General features: G+C 42.9%; 1 protein-coding gene across 2 annotated transcripts in view; it reads left to right on the top strand.

The window, feature by feature from the left end:
- The first annotated feature begins 3,410 nt into the window (after positions 1–3,410).
- Positions 3,411–16,147, top strand: part of FHIP1A (FHF complex subunit HOOK interacting protein 1A) — a 246,190-nt gene continuing 233,453 nt past the window's right edge. For both annotated transcript variants that reach the window (XM_045465790.1, XM_045465792.1), the window contains exon 1: positions 3,411–3,718. The gene's annotated coding sequence lies outside the window, so the exon portion shown is untranslated. The remainder of the gene's footprint in view (positions 3,719–16,147) is intronic.

Below are 16,147 nucleotides of genomic sequence, written 5' to 3'. Positions count from 1 at the left end.
GCTTTCTTTCCGTCATACTTCACACTCAATCTGTGAGGGATTCCTGTCAGTTCCTCACCTCCACCCGTATCTCCCTGGTCCAAGTTCACTATCCTCTTGCTCTTAGATTATTTCAGTAGCCTTTTAATTGGTTTCTGCTACCCACTACTGTCTATACTCAATCTAGCAAAGTTATCCTATTAAAATGTGACAGAAGATGTCACTTTTCCACCCTAAACTCTCCAACGGCTCCCAACTCAGAGTAAAAGCCTCACCTGAACTGTCTCACCCCAACCTCTTCCCTGTCTTTACCTTCTTCGATCTGCCATTCTGGCCTCTTGGCTGTTCCTAGTGCACTCAGGCATAATTCTGCCTCAGGGCTTTTGTACTTGCTGTGCTTTCTGCCTCGAAAGTTGTCTGTCCAGATATCTTGCTCCTTTAGGCCTTTGCTCAAATATTACTTCCTGGGCGCCTGGGTGGCGCAGTCGGTTGAGTGTCCGGCTTCAGCCAGGTCAGGATCTCGCGGTCCGTGAGTTCGAGCCCCGCGTCGGGCTCTGGGCTGAAGGCTCAGAGCCTGGAGCCTGTTTCCGATTCTGTGTCTCCCTCTCTCTCTGCCCCTCCCCCGTTCATGCTCTGTCTCTCTCTGTCCCAAAAATAAATAAACGTTGAAAAAAAAATTTTAATAAAAAAAAATGTTACTTCCTACAGAGGTGTTGCTAGATGTTCCTATTTAAAAGAGCACCATGGCCAACAGACACGTGAAAAGATGCTCACCATCACTCATAACAAGGGAAATACAAATCAAAACCATGATGAGATACCACCTCACACCTGTCAGAATGGCTAAAATTAATAGCACAAGAAACAGGTTTTGGCGAGGATGAGAAGAGGAACCGTCTTGCACTGTTGGTGGGAATGCAAACTGGTGCAGCCACACTGGCAAACAGTATGGAGGTCCCTCAAAGAGTTAAAAATAGACCCTATGATCCAGCAATCACTACCAAGCATTACCCAAAGGATATAAAAATATAGATTCGAAGGGGGCACATACATCCTGATGTTCATAGCATTATCAACAATAGCCAAATTATGGAAAAAGCCCAAATGTCCAACTGATGAATGGATAAAGATGTGTATACATGTACACACACACACACACACACACACACACACACACACACACACGAATATTACTCAGCCATCAAAAAAGAATGAAACCTTGCCATTTGCAACAATGTGGTTGGAGCTAGAGTGTATTATGCTAATTGAAATAAATTAGTTCGAGAAAGACAAATACCATATGAAACAAGACAGATGAATATAGGTGAAGGGGAAAAAAAGAGGGAGGAGAACCATAAGAGACTCTTAACTATAGAGAATAAACCGAGGGTGCTGAGGGGAAGTGGGCAGGGGGGGATGGGCTGAATGGGTGATAGATATTAAGGAAGGCACTTGTGTTGAGCACTGGGTGTTATATGTAAGTGATGAATCATTAAATTTACTCCTGCAACCGGCATTACCCTATATGTTAACTAGAATTTAAACAAAATTTTGAAAAGAAAAAAAAAAACCTGTTCCTCCTCATGTCCCCTCCCTGCTTAATTTTTCTCCGTAGCATTTCTAATCATATGGCAGTCCACACATTTATCATCTGTCTCTCTCCCATCTGGAAGGTAAGCTCCATTAGGGCTAGAATTTTTAAGTTTTTTTGTTATCCCCTTTGTCTCCAACACCTAGAAAAATGCCTAGTATGCAAAAAAGCACTAATGATTTCCCCACATTCCAATTATTAGAGCAGGTCAAGGTGACCTGCTGGGTAGAACTTTCCCCTTTTTTCTCTCTTGTCCTTCCCTAGATTTTACTTGAGACCCTTGTCTACACTTGTTACAGGTGAAAGGCTAGTGAATCCTGAAAGGACTCCCAGCAAATGCAACCTGTGTTGGTGCTGCTTTCCATGAGCCACAGCAGGGGTCGTAGACAGCCTTAGAAGGAAGTGGGAAGTTCCTATCATCCCATTACCATGGTTGCAAGAGAGAACTTGAAGCTAGATATACCTGATTTTGGTTTTCCCAGGATGCCATTCACTGAGAATGGAGGGAGGAGGATACTCCTCCAAAGGAGAATTTGGTGAGGTGCCAGCAGGATGCTGCTGAGGTGGAAAATCCTCCACATCCACCTTTGTAAGTTGTGGTGTGGCCGGACCTGCTCAGGTTTTGGCTTACCTCAAGTTTCAGCCATGCCAACCACAGGGCTCTGAAAATGCCAAGAAGGCCTCTACCTAAGAATTTGATTCCTCCTCGTGGCTTTAAAGTCCAGAAAGCAGAGCATTGACTCTGCTGCCCAAGCACCCAGGGGGCGTGGGAGATGCAGGAATGGGGGAGGGAAGTCAGGGCCGCCTACTTTGGCAATGGGCACAGCCCCAAGTGTCTAAGGGCAAAGGAGAGGCTAGGCCCTACACCGTGGAGGTCTGGGCTCTGGAAAGGAGACCCGCGCAGGGCCAAAGACCACCACCAACTCCTCGCCCCGGGTGCTGGGGTAATGGATTCTGAACCTGTTGTGCCATTTTCTGGGGAGTCCTGAGTTGGGGATGGTTCCTTTTTGCTGTAGAACTGTCCCCATTAAAAAGCCCTCATCTGGGGGTTGGGGGAGGATTGCTAGGGAACATGTGCCACGCACACATATACTCGCAAACAATTGCAACAATGCTGACTCACCTTAAAAACAAAAAGCAACACCTGCTCACTGCCCTCCGTTCCCCAAAACCCTGACTCCTTAAGTCCGCCAAGAGTAAAACTCCCCCTGCTCACTTCAGTAGAATATGCCAGTAAAATAACAGGAGCACGCTTCCGTCATCGACTCAGCTCTCTTGGGACCTTGTTAGTATTTTAAAGTTCAAACCTCAGGGACAGAAAGAAAGGCTTCAGTGAAAGAAATTGGAGTGGGGAGAGGGCACCGCTGGCTGCCGTCAAACCTTTGGGGAGCAAGAAATCTAAAACGTCCGTGACATGCGGAGTTGTCTGACTTCCTCCACCCCGCAGGACCCAAGAAACCAGCCTTGTGGCCGGTTCATAAATATTGATTTATTTTTTTGTTGGTGGGGAGGTGTGAGAGCGGGTGTGTGTGAAGGGATGCAGTGCCGACTAAAGACGAGCCCCTAAAGGCGGGGTGGGGTGTACTCCACGTCGCCCGGGTTAAGTTTCGGTGGAAAGTTTCCCTCCGAGGCTCCTCCCCCTTCACCCTGGAAACCCGCGCAAGGCTGCCTCGCCGCGGAGCCCAAGCCCTGGCGCACCTGGCGGCCGCGCGTCCCAAGGGTAGGGGTGGGGGCGGGGCTGGCGGCGGCCGGGGCGGGGCCGGGCCCTGTGCTCCCCAGGGCTGCCGGGCAGGTTGGGCCCCGCCTTGCCCCGGCTCGCCCCGCCTCGCCCGCGCTCCCAGGAGCACAGAGTTGGGAGGGGGGAGTGGTGCAGGGCCCCGGATCCGCGCGGCTCAGCCGCCCGCTGACGCATGGTCGGAAAGTTGTGCTCAAACCTTCTCCCTTCTCCTACTTTCTTCCTAGGGCCGGGCTGTTGAGTTGGAGCCGGGCGGGGAGGAGCCGGCTCTCCGCCCCTCCTGGAGTCCGGCGCGGGTGGTGGCTCGGGGTCCGGTGTACCCTGGACGGCGGCACAAACTTTCCCGACAGTTTGGGGACACTTGTCCGGAGCGTCCCGCACTGTGTGGAAGGAGGAGCCGAGTCCGCGGGCAGGTACGTGGCACCCTGCTTGGAGCTTTGCTTCTTGAGGACTTCTTTTATTTTAGGGGGTTAAGGGAGTGGGGAGAGCAGACGCGTCCTTTCTCTGCATTCCGCCGACTGGGCTGGAGGAGCAGGTATTGGGATGGGGGTTGCACTGGGAATACCCCAAACTAGATCGCTGCATCGGGCCGCAGCACTGCGGGGACGAGGTGGCTGCGAGAGCCGCGGGACCCGGCGTTACTTGGTGACTGACCCCGGGAGAGAGAGAGCCGACTTATTTTGACGGAGAAAGATGTCATCAGGTCTCTCCACCTCTTTCCTTGGTCCCTGGGGCCAGAGAGCGGGGGTCCTACGGGAGGAAGGAGAGGCGAAGAGATCTGGGGCTCAGTTTTTCTCCCCAAGCCACCTCGCTTTCACGGGAGACCGAGGTGGCGTCCCTCTGAGGTTTGTAGCACTCTCCCGGTGTAAGGGCGGACTTGTTGGGTGGCTCTTGCTCAGTTTCGTAAGGTCTCTAATGAAACTGCGTTCAAATCATGGTGGTTGTTATTGATGTCGTGCCTGCATGCCTGTCCGTCTGTCTCCCGCCCCGACTCCAACAATGCTTCCTTGTTAACCCCGTTTCTGCTAGGGAATGAACTAGCTGCTGTTCTATTTCAAGCCTGGCCAGGGTGAGGTGTTGGTAGCAGCTATAGTCTTGTTTGTTTGGAACTTTGGGAATCACGTGACCTCTGTCTCACCTACCTGGATCCATCCCTTCTTAACAGACCCGGCTTCCACCATTCAGCAAGTGCTGCAGCCTCAGCCATCCAGTAACGGGGAGATATCCCCATTGGAGGAAGGATCCCCAAGCTGAGGAGTAGTAGTAGGCAGTGTCAACCGATTGGGCCCACACCCAGCCTTCTCGGGAAGGGCTGTGCTATCAAATTCATCTTGTTAGGAAGTCATCTGCTCTCTGCTAATAGCCATAGCAGCCTGATGAAATTATGTAGGTCATTGAAAAATAATTCCTGCTTAATCACCTTTATCCTGTTGATTAATGAGAGAAAAGATTTCCTTTCCTTAATGTACCATGCCTGCTTGACAGGGTCACCTGCCTGACCTCAAGTTTACTTGTAAACCTGGCACTGGACCCGATGTTGTCCCTGCCTCAAACCTAGCGTACCCCAGCCGAAGTCTACATTTGGAGAATATTAGTGGTCTCCTTTGGACAGATGTAATGCAGGAGATTCAGTCCATAAATTTTAATGCTGCATCTTGTCGGCTTTAGATAACTTCTCAGATAATTAAAAGCTGGTTTCTTTTAGCTCCAGTTAATCCCTTTCCATAGAACTCAAAAGAATTATGTCCATGCTTGTCCTGAAACTGTTTGGGGTCTCCTTTTTCATTTGTCCTATAGCTTTAGGAACAGGACTAAACCGTGTGGGGTGGGTGAAATGGGCAAAAGAAACCGAGCATCCCTGAACTAGATTCAGAGAGAGGTTTAGAGTGGTCTAATACTTTAGGCCCAGCTAGCTTCCTTATTGTCTCTAAACAGAGACACTCTAGGTTGTATTGCTTTTAATGTAGGCTAGAAATGAAGGGGTGGTTCGGAGTAATGCATCACTGGACAGTTCTGCATCATAATATCTCAAGTTTGGCTCAGAACACTTTCTCTACGAAGTTCATTCTATCATAATAGGAAGCCAATAGATAATGTCTACAAGTCAAAAAGCAAATGTACAAACAAATTATTTCAAAATAGAGAGGTACATATTAGAAACAAGAGTTGCCTGAGGGGTGACTTTTGAAATTTTGTTCTTATATTACTTAAAATAAAATTTTGGTAAGGAAGCTTCCTCTCCAGGTGAATAGAAAACTAAATTGCCTTCTCAAATCCATGCTTAGGTATTTATTTTATATTCTGTGTACACGTGAGCCCTTTGAAGAACTGGACACTCAGATTCTGGCCTTGGAACACAATTGATATCTATTTCACTCTTATTTTCAGTGACTTCTAACTCAGCCTAAGTAGAGGAACAGTGCTCAAGAGTGACCAATAATGTCAGGGATTTCATTTATAGGGATCTGGTCTCTTAGTAAAGGCAAGAGCAGAAAGTAAAATTTCTGTATGTTTTATGATTAGCTTTATAATTAGCAAAGTACTTTGACATGTACCATATTTGTGCTTTGTGATTTAACCATTTTGTAGTGGGTGCTATTATATTTAGATTATATAGGAGGGAAACAGTTAAGATTCAGAGAAAATAAGGAACTTCTAGGTATATACTTCTATCAGCCTTTTAAAAGGAAAAGGTAAGCAGTTCAGCCAAATTTATTCAGGGTAACAGAGGAACTGCAATTCAGGACAGGCAATTGATGGTGAACTATAGGCAGGTTGGGAGAATAAAGGAGGAGAGTATCCTTTTATAGAGAAAAGGAGCAAGTTGGGAGGGCTTTTGAACAAGAGTTCTTTGGAAGAAAAATGAGATTTCCAAGCGGTAGTGGCTTCTCATTGGCTGCAGGTGAGGGCAGCTTGCTGTTGCTGGGCTGAGAGGAAATTTTTCTTCTGGATTGTGCAAGCTGTGACCACGAGTGGTACGTGTGTCAGAGCCCTCCCTTTTTGGCTTCCCAACTCCAATTTTGAGTCTGGTTTCCTTAACACATTTTTACATTTCCCCATTGTGATCAAAATATTTCTTTAAGAGCATCACTGATCAAGAGTTGGGTCATCTGTTCTTATTAGAAACATTTTTATTTCTTGATGTGAGGAAGAACCTTTCCTAGGGTCCTGTCCCATGTCAAGGAAAAGTGCCCAGATTGGAAACTGTTGAGGCCACATTTGAGTAACAAGGGTGAGTAGAAGAGAGAACTCTCAGGCATTTCCCATCTAAAGTCTATATCTTAGGTTGTAAGCATTGGAGATCATCTTGATGCATTGAGCCAGCATCACCTTATTGGGTATGTTATTTCTACCCAAAGGTTTGACAGGCACCAGGTACAAAGTTTGAAAATGATTATATAAAATAAGATGAGCAGAATAATGACTCCAGTTTGTGTGATAGTCCTAAACCAGGAGCCTAAACCTGAAGGTAACTAGCCAAAGAGATCAAAGGATCACGGATCATCAGGTGGAATTTGTTGTAGCGATGTACTTGTTCCCTAATTTTATGTATTTGGGTTTCTGGTTCTTTGAAAGAATTTATTCATGTGTGTTAGTTGCTTGCTATCACACAAATACCTCTGTATTTAGCAAGTGGGTAATCAAGGACGATGTGATGGTCCAAAACTACTTTAACCAATGAGTCAAATAATTGTGGTTGGACTGCTATTGTCTTAACAGAGGAATTGGCAAGTTTTCCCAACTCCAGAGAGAGATTTCTAATAATTTGTTTATTGGTGTGAATACCTACAATAGAGGCATCCAGAGTCCTGTATACCTCTGGGGAGTTCCTGGTGAATGCAGAGTTGAAGGTTTAGGGAGGAAGACCACAGGAAGGCTTCAGATTTATTGTGGATGTTCACAGAGATAGTTATTCTAGCAAGCATTGGCCTTCAACCTGCCAGCTGTCTAAACATTCATAGGCCCACTGAGAGGCCAGGTCGGCACAAAGATAAAACCAGGTGGTGCATATAAGATTCCTGCTAGGGTTTGATTATTAATAGGGCTCTTAATTGGGATTTTTCAGTTGGTCCTGAAAAATCAAGCTAAGGGTCAGTGGTGTTTGAGGAACAAGTAGGGAGAAACCATATTGTTCTGTGGACTTTGCTCTCAAAGGCCATATAGAGAGGAGGTTGTTTGGCTAGGGCAAGCAGACCTAAGGTAGTAGTGGGAATGGGAAACTGTATGGGTGGAATTGGTATGATTAGTTGCATTGAGAGTTATGGCAGGGGAGAGATCAAACCAAGGTACAGGAAAACGTGGTTGTAGAAATTTGACTTAGTGACAAATATCCATAGAGGTGCAGGTATAGTTAGTGGTTGCAGTGGAGATGAAGGAGAAGGTTGCTGTGAGGAAGACTACAAGGTCATGGCTGTCCTGGACAGATTGGGGTTTTGGATGACAGGGTTTGTTCAACAGAATCTGAACTATCAGGAAGGTTTCCCCCTTTTGTGAGGGATTGGGAAACGTGAAAGAGGGTGTTGTCCCTCCAGGACAGAGAAGGAGAAAGAAAAAGCAGAAAGAGTATTGGCCTGATGCCATCATCTTGGGGAAAGCTGTCTGCTCCAGCTGTTGTCTGCTTCAGTTCCTGGAAATCTTTAATTTGAGGCCACCAGTTGGTGTACAAGTCCAGTCAGGTTTTAGAGTTTTCTTTACATGGAACACATGGATCTAGGAGTCTACTCCTTGGATTTTGGCTGCACAGGGATTAGTCAGTTACACTTGATAAACGCCTTTTTCTAGTGTGGTTGAAGAGAGTCTTATTGGAGATATCTTTTCCAATAAACAAAATGCCAAGGTTGCAGGGTGTGATGTTTGGGTCTTCATCTCTTGGGAACACACTGTGAAAAGATTGCTCTACTTGAGCATGATTATTTTCAAGAGATGTAATTAGACATTCGCAATATTGAACTGTATCTCCTTTTATTAGGTGCAGGTAAAAAGACGTGGAAGCTAGATTTACAGGGAACCCAGTAAATAACTCAAAGGATGAGAGTTTATGAGCTCCAAAGGGGGTGGATCTGAGATTTAGAAGAAGCAACCAACCACCAAGGCATTGGGAGAGTTTCCACAAATTTTGCCAGTTGGGTTTTGATGATGCCTTTGGTTCACTTGACTAGTCCTGAGGAGTGAGGATGATAACTACAGTGAAAATGCTGTAGAACTGGCCAAACAGCACAGACTTGCCATAATATTTGACGAGTAAAAATGGGTTCCCTGGTAGCTGTGAAGCTCAAGAGGGATTCCCTGTGTATAGATGCTTTTCCAGTAGGATTTTAGCTTCTGAAGAGGCAGTAGCTTGTCTACCTGGAAAAGCTTGACCCAGTGGGAAAACATGCAAATTATTACCAAAACATATTTATATCCGTAAGATGGAAGTAGCTGAATAAATCCATTTGCCAAACCTCGAATGGTCCATTAGGCAATTTAAAGTGCCCAGGAACTGTGCAGACGGGTTGCCCTGGATTTTATTTTGGGCAGGTGGGACGAGTAAAGTAGGCACTTTCTGAAGCCTTGTTAATATTTCCCTACCAGTATTGGTTCCTAAACATCTCATTTTATGTATCAACTGATAGTTTAATGCATGTACAGTTGTCAGTAGTGGGAGTTTTAGAATTTCTGGTAGGGCTATTTTTTTATTTGACCCAAACCAGAGGTTTCTCTTCTTATACCAGCAACCATCCGATTGCCAATACTGTTTTTTCCTTTCTAGTGCTGATCATTGGGTGTCTCTAGTCAGTTTCTCCACATTATCTGAAGATGAGTTCCTTTGGACCACGACAGAAGTTTGACTTTGGAACTTTGGAGGGCATTCTATTTTGCAGAAATGTCAGCAAGGTGATTTCCTTTAGCTTTCCAAAAGTCAAGCTTAGAATGTTCTAGAATCTTAGTAATAGCCAAAGCAGCAGATAATAGTATAGCATCCAATAATTTCTGGAAAAAAAGTCTGCTTTTAATTTTGTCTCTGAAGGAAGCCACATTGTTGTCATAACATTTCAAAGTCATGAGCCACTCCAAAGGTATATCTACTCTGTGTAAATGTTGGCAGTTTTGCCATTGATTAGGATACAGGCCCCAGTGTGTATGGTTTGGTTTGTTGGGCCAAAGTAGCCAAAGTTAAAGGTGCTGCTTTAGTTCCTTCAAAAGGAGTTGATATTGCATACTCAGCGTGATATTTACCATCTTCATTTTGCACATAAGAACCATCAGTGAACCATGAGTAGCCAGTGTTACTCAAAGAGTTTTCTATAAGTCATCACAGGGAGTCAGAGGGTGATCTGTTGGTATTGAGCAGTTATGGGGGGTTTCGTCAGAGTAGGAGGGGAAAAATAGTAGCAGGGCTAAGGTTTTTACAGTGATTTATTACAGTGATGAATTATTACAGTGACTTATTAAGTGAGACAGCCTACTGAAAGATGCTATGATGAGAGTTAAGAACTTCAAACTGCATGTGGCACAAAGATGGTTAAAGGAGATCCTATGACTATTTCCTTAGTGGTCTTTGTAAGAGGGCAGTAGAAGACATAAGTGTGAGGCATGGGGTATCCACAGGCTACAGGATCTAGTTGTTGGCTGTAATATCCAATGGATCAATGGCAATCTCCATGCTTTTGGGTGAGTGCTTCAAGGGCATTCCCTTCTTTTTCATATACAGGAAGGGAGTTGACAATTGGGGTGTCCAAGGGCAGGTGTTTTTTGTTTTTTTGTTTTTTTAACTTTTAGGATTTGAAAAGTCATGTTATCTGAATCTTTCAGATGTTAGATTCAGATTTAGTAGTTTTTAACAAAGTGTATAAATCTTGGGCCATAAGGGGAAAGTTTGGGATCCAGTTGCTACAATAACCTGCCAGTCCAAGAAAACCTCGCAATTCATGTTTGATTTTGGGCTTGCCAACACCTGTTGTTGCTTGTGTTGTTAATTTTAGCCATTCTGACAGGTGTGAGGTGGTATCTCCTCGTGGTTTTGATTTGTATTTCCCTAATGCTGAGTAATGTCGAGCATCTTTTCATGTGTCTGTTAGCCATCTGGATGTCTTCTTCAGAAAAGTGTCTATTCTTGTCTTCTGCCCATTTCTTAACTGGGTTGTTTGTTTTTTGGGTGTTGAGTTTGCTAAGTTCTTTATAGCTTTTGGATACTAACTCTTTATCAGATATGTCATTTGCAAATATCTTCTCCCATTCTGTAGGCGGCCTTTTAGTTTTGCTGATTATTCCTTCATTGTGCAGAAGCTTTTTATCTTGATAAAGTTGCAGTAGTTCATGTTTACTTTTGTGTCCCTTGCCTCTGGCAACCTGTCGGGTGAGAAGTTGCTCTGGCCAAGGTCAAAGAGGTTGCTGCCTGTGTTCTCTTCTAGGATTTGGATGGTTTCCTGTCTCATTTTAGGTCTTTCATCCATTTTGAATTTATTTTTGTATATGGTGTAAGAAAGTGGTCCAGTTTTATTCTTCTGCATGTTTCTATCCAGTTTTCCCAGCACCGTTTGTTGAAGAGACTGTCTTTTTCCCATTGGATATTCTTTCTTGCTTTGTTGAAGGTCATAGAAATGTCAACCTTTTATTTTTTTTTAATTTTTTTTTTTTCAACATTTATTTATTTTTGGGACAGAGAGAGACAGAGCATGAACGGGGGAGGGGCAGAGAGAGAGGGAGACACAGAATCAGAAACAGGCTCCAGGCTCTGAGCCATCAGCCCAGAGCCCGACGCGGGGCTCGAACTCACGGACCGCGAGATCGTGACCTGGCTGAAGTCAGACGCTTAACCGACTGCGCCACCCAGGCGCCCCAGTGTCAACCTTTTAAAAGAAAAAACGTAAACTGTTCAGCCAGCAAAAATTGAGCTTATTTGGGAAAGTGGAAAAATTACAGTTGGGACAAACTATGGGGTACCATAGGCAAACAAAGGAGAGTGTTTCTTTATAGAGGTAAGGAGAAAGTTTAGAGGGATTTGTTTTGAACAAAAGTTTATTGGAGGAAAATGAGAGTTCTAAGTGGTGGTGGCTTCTCATTGGCTGTAGGCGGGGGCGGCTTGCTGTTGCTGGGCTGAGAGGAAACCTTTCTTCTTTTTTCCTGGACTACGCAAGCTGTGACCACAAGTGGTATGCGTCTCAGAGACCTCTCTTCGAGGGTTCCCAACTCCAGTTTTGAGTTAGGTTTCCTTAGCACATTTTCACACTCTGCTGCTATACATCGTGGACTCAAACCCGAATCCAGGATTTTTAATACAGAGGCCAAGCTTTTAATTTTTTGCCTGCTACATTTTGTGAAGTGTTTGGATGTGAAATGAAAGCTTATTTATTAACCAAAATGTGACCTCACTGGGGACAGGATGATATGTAAATATGTACACACATATATGTGTATGTAATTTTTATATTGTTTGCATCTCAACAGTGTGGCTATACCTGGGGAAGTGGGGTAGGTGAATAAATGCCCCAATAGATTGAGAAAAGAACTTTTTATAATGTCTAAAACTGAAAAAAAAAAAAAAAAACCTGGGAAATTCTAATTTAAATGTGTGATTTACAAATGTGGAATTAATTACCAGAAGAAATATCTTGCAGAGTTGAAGGAGCTTCTTCTGGGGAATGGAATTCAGGGGTGGAGAAGAGACACACAGGAGTCTGCTGTTTTTGGCTATGTTACTTTACAACTTTGTATCATATATGCTATGATGTGTACAGGTATATTATTAAAAAAAATCCTTTGGCGAGAATAGCATAGCGGTCTGTTTTCAGAATTTTAGAACTGAAAGGACTATAGCGACTCTTTATGGCCAGTTTTTTCATTTTGCAGGTGAGCAGATTGAGGTATGGGAGTTTAAATGTTTGTCAGGGTCCCATGACTGTAGAGACAAACCTCTCCTAGCACAAGTTCATACCCTCCCCAAGTCAGTGGAACATTTCCCCATGTTTGTTTCTCCACAATTACCTTTCTAGGCAATTCTCTTTTCCACTTTGATCTAGTTTTTTTTTTGCAGTGTTTAAATAGGTTATGGAACTGTGGATTCAAGAGTAGTTCTCTCTTAACCCCTCATATTTCCATTATGAAAAAGCTTCAAATATCTTTAGGGTCTGAAGACTCTGTACCTTTTCTTGTGAATTCTGTATTAACTTGTAGTTAGAATTAGAGACACTGAATGCAGTTTGTCTGCAACTGTTTAGGAAGTGACAACATTGCTCAGTTGAATTTGATAAATACTGGAATTTGGGCTCAACTTCTATCCTGAGAAGCTGTGACTAACAGGAGATGCTAGCTCAGGAGGTGTTTCCAGTATCTGTGTGTGTGGCTTAAATTTGGAGTTCTGAGAAGGATATGACTTTTCTAAAAGGGAGGTAGAGACAGATGTTATTTAAAAAAATTTTTTTTTTCAACGTTTATTTATTTTTGGGACAGAGAGAGACAGAGCATGAATGGGGGAGGGGCAGAGAGAGAGGGAGACACAGAATTGAAAACAGGCTCCAGGCTCTGAGCCATCAGCCCAGAGCCTGACGCGGGGCTCGAACTCACGGACCGCGAGATCGTGACCTGGCTGAAGTCGGTCGCTTAACTGACTGCGCCACCCAGGCGCCCCTAGACAGATGTTATTTTAGAGAAATTATAGAAAAGTGGTTTTGTTTTGTTTTGTTTTTTGTTTTTTTGGCATTGTTTGTTTTTTAGAGAGGGCACACACAAACGGGGGAGAGGGGCAAAAGGGAGAGAGAGAGAATCTCAAGCAGGCTCCATGTTTACTGTGGAGCCTGATGTGGGGCTCCATCTCACAATCTGGGGTCATGACCTGAGTTGAAATCAAGAGTTGGTCGCTCAACTGACTGAGCCACCCAGGCGCCCCTAGAAAAGTTTTTAACATCTATGTTTTCTCTTTATCATAAGTTTTTCTCCTACTTCCCTTTGAAGTATATCACTAACTTAAAATAAAACTTTATTCGTTCTGATTATGCACATAATACATATTATTCAACAATCAAATATTATGGAAATATGTCATGTTTAAATTTGAAGTGCACTGTAATCTAATGTTCTGGAGAAACTGCTATAAATAGGTACATGTTTTTCCTCCAAACTTATCTCCATATTAAAATATTATTGTGGTTGTTACCGAGTACATGGGTAATACTAAACAACTTTCAACTTGGTTTTTATTTTAGCTTAATATATATAACTTAAAAGTATTTCCATGCCCCTACATACAGAGCATTTTGGCTGTGTAATAGCACATCACAGGTTATTTAAACTGTTTCCTATTGTTGGAAATTTGGGTGGTTTCCCATTTTTCTATATTAAGAACAGCATTTTAGAGAATATCCCCTAAAGTACACTTGTGTGAATGTTTTCTATAGCGAAGTTTTGTGAAAGTCAAAGACATGAAAATATTAAATTTCTCTAATTTATACTTCCTTTAATAGTGTCCCTTCATGTAAAATTATGTTAACACCTTTTTTCTTAATGTGTAAGACTGAAGATAGAAATGATTCATATGTGATCAGACACTGAAATAGGAGGTCATAGTAGAAAAGGCTCTGAGCTTTTAGGTGGGTCTTGCCTCATTTGCTCACATTGCAAGTTCCTTTTGGTTTTAATGTTTTCCCCAAGAGAAGATAGTAATTGATAACAGCTATAAAAATACTCTGCAGTTGTTGGACGAGCTGCTAATTAGTTTTAATGGAGCATAGTTTTTTTTTTTTTTTCCCCAAACATTTTCCGAAGAACGTTATTCTAGGACATGCCTTTAAGGAGTTCAGCGAATCCACTAGGTGGTGCAGAACACAGAATGAGTGTATCTTAGCTCTTCTTATATTGTTAAAGTTTACTTCTGATGAAATACTGGTAATGGGTTAATTTTAAGACCTTTAGGTTTATAGAAAGTGCCAGGAATGGATTTTACTTTTCTGTGTGTGAAAAATGTGAAAAATGATACTTTGATAAATGTGATAAATGTTACTTTGATAAATTTCATGACTCAGGGTCATTGAAGCAAGCACATCTCAGGGATTCCTGTGGCAAATTGTTTATTGACTATCCGAGAGAGTCGATTAATAGTTTCACTGAGTTCAAGCTTTGTTCATAGCTATTAGATTAGAGGATTAGATTTCATGCCTCAAAATGAGTGTCTTCTGTTTGGTTTGTGTTCATGGAACTTGTACTTGGGATTCATTCATTTTAGTATTTTCTTTGTAATATATCAAAACGAGTATAGAAAACATATATAAATGTGTGTACACACATATGTATACATGCATGTATTGATGTGTAAGTGTATTTTAAGTGTCTTAAGTAGCTCTGTTAGCGTGAATATTTGGTGCATCTTCAACATGAAGATGACGTCTGTCCATCTTTGTTTTATTAGGGGAAATGTTTCTTGACATTTTTTTATATGAAACATTTTCTTTTTTCTTCCAGTTTATTTATGTATTTTTGAGAAAGAGAGAGAGAGCGAGCAAGCAGGGGAGGGGCAGAGAGTGAGGAAGAGAGAGGATCCCAAGCACTGACAGTGCAGAACCTGCCATGGGGCTTGACCTCATGGACCGTGAGATCATGATCTGAGTGGAAATCAAGAGTCGGACACTTAACTGACTGAGCCACCCAGGTGCTCTTATATGAAAAAATTTTTTTAATAAAACTATTTCTTAAGACATGGGGGTACTTTATAGTTGGCATATGCTCTTATTTTGATCTTTTTGGGAAGGTGCAACCTGTCTAATGTATTCTTGATTATTATCTATTCTGTAACATGAAGTCAGTTTTTTAAGTTGAGTATTTAAAATCTCTCCTATTTGTGTATATATTCAAAATGTTGACATTTTGCTTATTTTAAGCAAGATGTAGTCATTTAAATGCGTGTGAAAAATCTGACAGCGGGATTGTTGTTGCCCTTGATTTGCTTCAGGAAACACTATTTACCTGAGTTGTATTAAATGCTTAATGGTTAATGCAAATTTCTTATCAGCTTGATTAAGTTTCACCTTCTCTGCATTTCCTCCTGGTACTTCTCCAATGTGTTACTGTTTAAGACCTTGCATGTCCTATTTGAAAAGCAGACACTGGAGTTGCTACAGAAGAACCCACTTGCAACTTGAGTTTGGGTGTGTGGGGTCTGCTTGTGTTGCTGCCTCCCGTTCTTTTCCCCTTAAAGTGGTCCTACCTTTTGAACATGTTTTAGAGTTAGTCTGTCACTGAGGAGTGGTCATTCCTTCACAGTGAATCACAAAACGAGTAGGTCTGATTAGGCTTCCTGACTCGAGCCTGACTGACTCAACCTGCTGTCCTCTGAGCTTCTCTGTATAGGCATGTCAGGGGCAAACTCTCAACTTGGCTGTCTTCCCCATGTGGATAATTTATAAATCTGCATCCTCTCGCTGACCTTTGGAATCTTAGGCTTGCTTCTCCAATTCCTGCTGGACAGGTCTACGTTTGGATCCAGATATCAAATTAAACTATAGGGTAGCACTTACGAGTAAGTGCATCTTAATCACCTAGTGGAGTACCTTATATCAAATAGAACCCTATACATGTTTGTTGTTTGTTGATGATCTATCTACTTCTTACTGTCACATGGTCAATTATAATATATTTTTTAAATGTTTATTTTAAAAATAACATGAGAGTGTGCGCGCGAGAGAGTGTCTGAGCAGGGAAGTGGCAGGGAGGGGAGAGAGAGAATCCCAAGCAGGTTCCATGCAGAGCCTGTATGCGGGGCTAGAATCCACGAACCATGAGATCCTGACCTGAGCTGAAATCAAGAGTTGGACACTTAACTGAGCCACCCAGGTGTCCACAATTATATTTTTAAATCTTGTTTCTGGTTT

This window comes from Leopardus geoffroyi, chromosome B1 (assembly GCF_018350155.1).
Source record: "Leopardus geoffroyi isolate Oge1 chromosome B1, O.geoffroyi_Oge1_pat1.0, whole genome shotgun sequence".
Classification (NCBI taxonomy): Eukaryota; Metazoa; Chordata; class Mammalia; order Carnivora; family Felidae; genus Leopardus; species Leopardus geoffroyi.
The sequence above is the reverse complement of the archived record's forward strand: the minus strand, read 5'-3'. Positions and strand labels throughout refer to the sequence as shown.